The 7,021-nt window shown below is 39.5% G+C and overlaps 1 long non-coding RNA gene across 1 annotated transcript; it reads right to left on the bottom strand.

The window, feature by feature from the left end:
- Positions 1-1,308: 1,308 nt before the first annotated feature.
- Positions 1,309-6,559, bottom strand: LOC146682639 (uncharacterized). The gene is made up of 2 exons (XR_014917484.1): positions 5,436-6,559; positions 1,309-1,737 (listed from the first exon to the last, which is right to left on the bottom strand). It is a non-coding gene; the product is annotated as an uncharacterized LOC146682639 (long non-coding RNA).
- Between the last annotated feature and the right edge of the window lie 462 nt (positions 6,560-7,021).

Below are 7,021 nucleotides of genomic sequence, written 5' to 3'. Positions count from 1 at the left end.
CTCACATATGCAGAACTAGGGTGGCAAAAGATTATTTCAGTGGCACATGGAAACACATGCCAGCATATCTCGGCATGTGCCGGCATGTGCCACTGAAATAATTGTTCAATTTTTTTTTTCTCCAAATGTCCTGTCTGACACTGTAGCAATCACAATTATTTTCTGAAGGCAAAGAAAAATGCCCAACAAACTTATTTTCCCAAGTAGACCATTACAGCTTTTGCTGTAATGATCCCAGTCCATCCATGTCCTGATGGACTGGTCCACGCTTTGTGTTTATGTCTTTGTGTGAAATCTGTTTACCTGCCATTTGCTGTTTTAGCTGTTTCGTGGTTGTTGAAATGAAAGCTTTAACCTGAGATACTGGCGTTTATATTTAAAAATCTATTCAGGATTTAATGAATTGATACCACGTTATTCAAGCTAAAATCTCTTTTAATCAAAACATTGATTATTTAAACCCATCCCTACTGTGCAGCATACAGTACCAACAACACAACACATGATATGTTCAGAGGCAGCAGCCAACAAAGGCATGGAGGGCCCCAGACATCCAGAGACCCCCAGAGAATGAAGGCCCAAGGATGACCACCGCACGTCATGGATTCTTGATATGATTCCTTGTGACGTCACAAGGAATCATATCGGGATGGTTTCCTGATATGATTCCTGACGTCAATCAGGTTGCCTCCCATTCAGTAGGGGAGAGCGGGGTAAGTTGTCACACTCTTCACACTGACTAACTTTTACTGAGCACCATACATCACAACGTAATAAATGTTTCACCAAATGAAAGACGGAAGTCTCGGGCACATATGATGTATTCATTACATTTTCATATCTTATCTCATTACGGAGTTGTAGACTGTTGAATGGAGAATGTGCACTTGTGACAATTTGCCCCATCGGCAGGTAAGTTGTCACACTAGATTATCTTAAAATATGAACACAAATACTTAATTATGATTATTGATTTTAATTGTTAAATTCAAACCAAAACTGGAAATTTGAACAATTATGCCAAGAGAATTTGGAAAAAAACAATTATTTCAATCCAATACACATTTTAATCAAAACATTAAGTAGAAAGAAAACTTTAGTTTGAACTTTAAACTCAAATGTTCTCTGGCTTGCACATAAATCCATCATAACTGAATGGAATGCTGCAAATAACTTGCTTTACTTAACATGTTTATCCTCTGAACAAAACAGATGCCCTATTTCTGATTAATCAGACTCAACTTCATAGTGTTGAAATCTCCCAATTCTTTGAATCTTTGGGCTGAAGGAGGGACAATACTCGGTGTATCAATGCTCAATCAACAATCATTTATTTCCATACAATTCAACAGTCAGAGCATTACAACGTCCGGACGGGAGAGATGCTACCAGAGGGTCAGGCACATGTCTCAAAATGGTGACGGGTTGCTCAGCTTTTTATAGTCTCTAGTGGCCCCCAGCTAGTCGTAAAAGCCAAAACATCACATTTTTTCTCTGTTACAGCGCCTAAGTTATGACCTCGGCAGTTGTTTCTCTGCTTTCTGTAAGGTGGGGGTGTGGAATGTGGTCTATCTATCTCCCCTGTCTTTAGACACAGAGTCTCCTGCTTACAACCTTCTCTTCATGATTCAACAATTAAGCATGTCAAGAAAACAGTGTAACACATTCCCAGCAGATCAAGGATACAGAGTGATGCACATTTATCTAATGAACTAATATGTGAATATGTTCTGTTAACTCAAAAGTATAATGAGAACTAAACTACATACAGCTCACACACTCTATATTAAAGGGTATAATGTGATCTACAGCAGTATTCTAATTCAACTACTTTGATTACATATATAAGGTAACATATAATAACAGAATAATCTAATAATTCCCCCTTTTGATCTCTGAAAGAGATCACTTACAACATGCACTCCAGGGTCGCAAGTAGGGGTGGGTTTTTATAATCGATTCATCGATTAAAATCGATTCTGGCTTGGATAACGTAAAATCGATTCATTAAAATCCTGAATCGATTTTTAAATATAAATTTATTTTGCCCAAAATGCTAGAATCTCTGGTGACATCTCACAAAATTTCAAGAACCACCAAACAGTTAAGACAGTAAATGAGAGCAGGTACAGGGATTCTGCACATAGACTTAAACACACAGCGCGACCCGCGGATCAGAATCAGTTAGATGTCGCCTTTCTCACAGTCGGGGCTGAAAGCCGACAGCTGGCTGCTTCTGATCTGTCGGCGGGTCCGCGCTTTGTGTTCACGCCCTTTATGCGCTGATTCTAAAGCTGTTAGTTTGATCTCTCTCCAAACAATATTGACTGAACCAGCAGCAAAAGAAGATCCAAACGCTTCACATAAACATCGTCATGAATTCACTCTTTTACTGTTTTGCTTCCATTGCGATGCGCAGCTCTCTCTCTCTCCCTCTCCCCCTCTCTCTCTCTCGAACAGTTTCCCTTTCTTCATTATTCGCTTGCTTGTTACCCACAAGTCTACTGTTGCTTACAGCGCTGTCGGCCGCTGTTTTTTCCCTTTTACATTCTTCCGAAAAGAAAACCTCATTTCTGCTGTTCAATACTGAACAAATTGAAACTTTTTAAAATTATTCAAAATGCAAAATGCTTAGCCGTGTCTCTAATAAAACCGCTGTAACGTCAGAGGTAATGTTCATTAATTAATGGTTTTCTTTCGTTTTTGATGTACTGCAGAATATTTTTATAAAACCCAGGCCAGGAAAATCACCTACATGTTTTTCTGTGTTTTATCTTCAGCTACTTTGACACAAAGGCATCTGCTGTGATGCTCACACCTTGGATAAAGTCTTGCGAGTGTCAGCTTCCTTTTTATAGATACAAAAATATGTAAATGTACTGATCTGAATTATATTTCTGACTGTCAAAATTTCCCAGATTTAAATCGAATCGAATTAAATCGAATCGTGGATCGAATCGATTCGGGACCTTGTGAATCGGAATTGAATCGATTCTAGAAATCAGTGACGATACCCAGCCCTAGTCGCAAGGTCCAAGTTTCCTTGATCCTGAGGCCCTCTGTCCCCCTTTAACGGGTGGACCATATGTGGGATGACCTCTGTGTTCACGCAGTTCAGATGCAAGCAAAGTTAGATTTACAACCATAACAGCAGTTACAGATGACTCTCCCATCACTCCCCAATTCTCCCACAGCTTTATTTTGGTGCTCCAGTTTTCCACTCCCATTTTAATGCCCCCTTATACCTTTCAAATGTACTTAGACTAGAACCTCTGTCTAAGGAGCTTTTAACCTTTATTTTTATTGCTGCAGCTACCAGTGTCTTCCAGTTGGGTGATTCTCAGCTTCTTTCTTCAACCTCCGGGGTTAGACCACCCTTTAGTCATTGCACAGTTCTGGGGATTATTCTGCCCCGATTTCAAACAAAGATCTGTGTATTTTGGGGTCACCGGCGTGTCCCCCTTTTTGCCAAGAGCCTCTTGAACCTCGTTGGTCTGGTGTTCCTGGTTTTCGCCAACCCCTTCATGGTTATTGCTGTGTTTGTGGGATCCATCTTCTCCAGGAGCCCAAACGTCATGACACTTGACCCCAGTTGCTGTCTCGGCAGTCCCTACATCTGTCCCTGCTGTGAAGGGTCCTCACATCTCCGGGTCCCCGTCTGGTGTCTCTTCCTTTCTCTGCAAGAGACAGAAAACCAAAACACCTCTCTCCCTAGCCTTGATAATCTAATATTGTTATCCATTGTTGTTCTAATGATTCAAATTTGGTTTAAAATATTATGTTCAGGACCTATTCTAATCATAATCTATGTGTGTGTAAAAGAAATCAAAAATTAGTGAACCCTTTCTAAGTCTAACACATTATAAGCTTAAGTTTTACCATAGCTAAATTATTAAACACAGAAATAACGTCATAAGATGTTCATAAAACCATTGTTTGATGTTCGGACTCAACTTCCCCCTTTTTGACACACTCCCATGTGTCAATTCATTGGAGCTAGACAATTAAAAGAGAAGGTTGGTGACATCATATCTCAGAAAGTATCAGAAATTCTTCTCTCGAGTACCGTTGCTCCAGCCTTGTCATCCCTGAGGATCTTCGATCCCGAAAATGTCCCTTCTCCTCATGTAATAAAGTCTGTCATCCTTCCATGCCCTGGTAACTGGTCCATCCAGAGCTGTAACATTTTGAAATGTACATACAACAAGCCAAACCACACCTTGGTCACACCAACCCTCTTCCGCCCCGAAGATGTCCAATGCCATCCTAGTATGGACTGTCGAAAGTGGCTTTAACGCTGACTATCCCGACAATCCATTTTATAACGTTTCCTGGTCAGATTTGCCAATCTCTGCACCAGGGTTTTAAACTTTTCGCCATTTCCATTAGTTGTTATTTTTATTTAGTTTCGACTCCAGATTTTCAATTTTTACCAGTTGTAATTAGTTTTTACCAATTCTTTGCTAGTTTAGTGTAGTTTTTATTTTCTGAAAATCCTTAGTTTCAATTTAGTTTTATTTGTGTTTTGCAAGAATTAAGTGTAACAAAATCCCAGTTCCATCATATCAGTCATGCTCTTCTGGTTATCCTTGGGTGTTGAGACTAATAACTATTAACTCTTGCCGCACCGAGTGGTCCTAATTTTGGTTCAAGTGAATTGATAACCTTTTGAAGGCGATTGTTTCACACCTTTATTTAGATGTCCTAGTCCTGTTGTCTCGGGATACATCACGCTGCCTTATCTGGGGTTAGCTGTTTTCTGGGGATGCGGGTTGAGTGGGTGAGCTCTTCAAGGAGGGGGAGTGTGCTCCCCCTGATGAGGTCTTCTAGGTAAGCTAGGTTAACCTTCTTGTGTGAGCTTTTCAAGTGCACTTTAAGGTTAGTGGGACTTTTAGTTTTATAAATGTCCCTCATGACCCCCTGATGACCCAGTATTTCATTTTTGCACACTGTAGTACACATTTTAGTTTTTGCTTGTAGCTCGCATACTCTACTTGCCACTCCTCTAAGTCCTGATGTTTCTTAGAGAGGGCAACAGTACCTTTAAAATTATATCACATGTGTGGGGGTGTGGCCTTGCCAATTGTTTTGCCCACCTTTTCAAAATGGCTGGCGTGCCCACAAGCACATTTCATGGAAAAAGAAAGGTAAGCTTGATATTTACATTTGAAATGTTTTGTTAAACTCAGATTTTTATTTTATTCTTTTTACAAGTACCCCTCCTCGGTGGCGAGAAACTGTTGGTGTGGTCAAGTGGGTGCTCTGGAAACAAACGCTCAGGACAGAACAGTTATCAGTCATGTACTTCCTACAAATTTTGCATATGTTTTATTCCATATTGATCCTCTGAGTGTAATGGTACATTTTAATTTGAATTTATCCAAACTAAACACAATATTTTCTTTATTTACTTTGCTCTTGTTCTTTTTCAGTACCACATCCTATCAAATGTCCCTGTCGATTATATTCTACATTTAATAACTTACTATTTCAAGTGAGAACCTAAGTCACGTGGACCAATGTTTATTATTGCATATCTCTATTCTGAATGTGGCCAGTCATTCATAGGTATTGTTCAATTTTGGCGATTTTCCTCTATAAAATTTAATTGACTTTTTTACAGTGGCCTGCTGTGGTTAATAGTAACATATTCCAGTCATGAGTGATATCAATAGTTATCTCCACTGTAGCATTTGGCATTCCCAATAATATAACATGATACCTTAATCAAAACACAGCTAATATAGCACAGTTTTCTTAATGCAAACATCAGTAACTCAAAATCAGCAACCACAGTGTTAAGTCTGCAGTTCATACTTATGTGAAGCTAGAGTCTCCTCCTCCAGTCTCTCTTATCCTCCTGCTCCTGAAAAAACAAAACAAAACAAAGCGAAGCATCCACCCTTCTCTTGTCGGCTGGGTGAATTGTTTATGAATTGTTTATTGGCATTTACTAATCCTAAAGTGGGTGCAGTCATTGTCTCAGTATCAAGTCAGTCAAAGCTTTTAGTCGTCAGTCCATCACAGTCCATTCACATGCATACCTCCATACACATTCATACCAGATGTTGCTGATAATGGAGTCTCACGCGCAACCTATTCGAGCATCCATCACCAGCAAGATGACGTCATCATTTTAAAGGAAAACAATTCCTTGTTGTTTTTTGGGCCGGATTGACTCGGTGCAATCCTTTTAGATCAGTGTTCCCTATAAGTGAATTTCTCCCAAGCCAATTACAATCATGGAGAAGCACACTTTGCAACTGTTTACAGTAATAATATTTTATAGCGCTTTAAATTTCAATCTTTCAGGCCTTGTTTAAAGAGCTGATTGTTAAATCATGAACTCACAAAATATCAACATATCACCACCGGTGGATCACACCTCTCAGATGTTTTTTCTCCAGTGCACTGTAACAAAAACGAAAACAGACATAACCAACAAAATACTACTAAAATAACACAAACTAGGGCCCGTTGCAGACATGTCCAAGCATAAAACTATCCCTCTCTCGCTTACGAGAAAGAACACAAGCCAAAGCTCACTGATAACATCAAACTAGCGCTAAACAAAACCAAACAATCAACCAGAAATTCACCGGAACATTTTGCTTCCTGCCGGGACAATATTGTGTGGGAATGAGAACCTCAGGTGCCGTAACACCTTTTGTTCCTCCTTGAATTAAATCTCAATCACAGAAAATGCCGTACTCCAACCTAAACTTACACTATTAATTCATCATTTTCACTCTGTGCCACTGTTCCTCATCAGGGCTGTGTGAAGCACAGCAAAGAATTCAGTCAAGGCCTTGAGCCATAAACAGACATCACGCACAGACATTGTTTTCATAACCAAACTTTTTTAGACCTTATTCCTAAAATCTACATAAATGCCCTCTGGGTGACATATAACACATTCTAAGTATTTAATGGTAATCAATGGCTCCTCATAAAAATTATGCATTGGGATGTTTGTGTGCAGCATTTTGCATATCAGCATAAGCAAAGCATTCTTCATTGC

This window comes from Copadichromis virginalis, linkage group LG22 (genome assembly GCF_057382275.1).
Source record: "Copadichromis virginalis isolate Kocher_CV1m ecotype Utaka linkage group LG22, C_Virginalis_male_GT1.1, whole genome shotgun sequence".
NCBI lineage: Eukaryota > Metazoa > Chordata > Actinopteri > Cichliformes > Cichlidae > Copadichromis > Copadichromis virginalis.
This window is presented reverse-complemented; position numbering and strand designations above follow the sequence as displayed.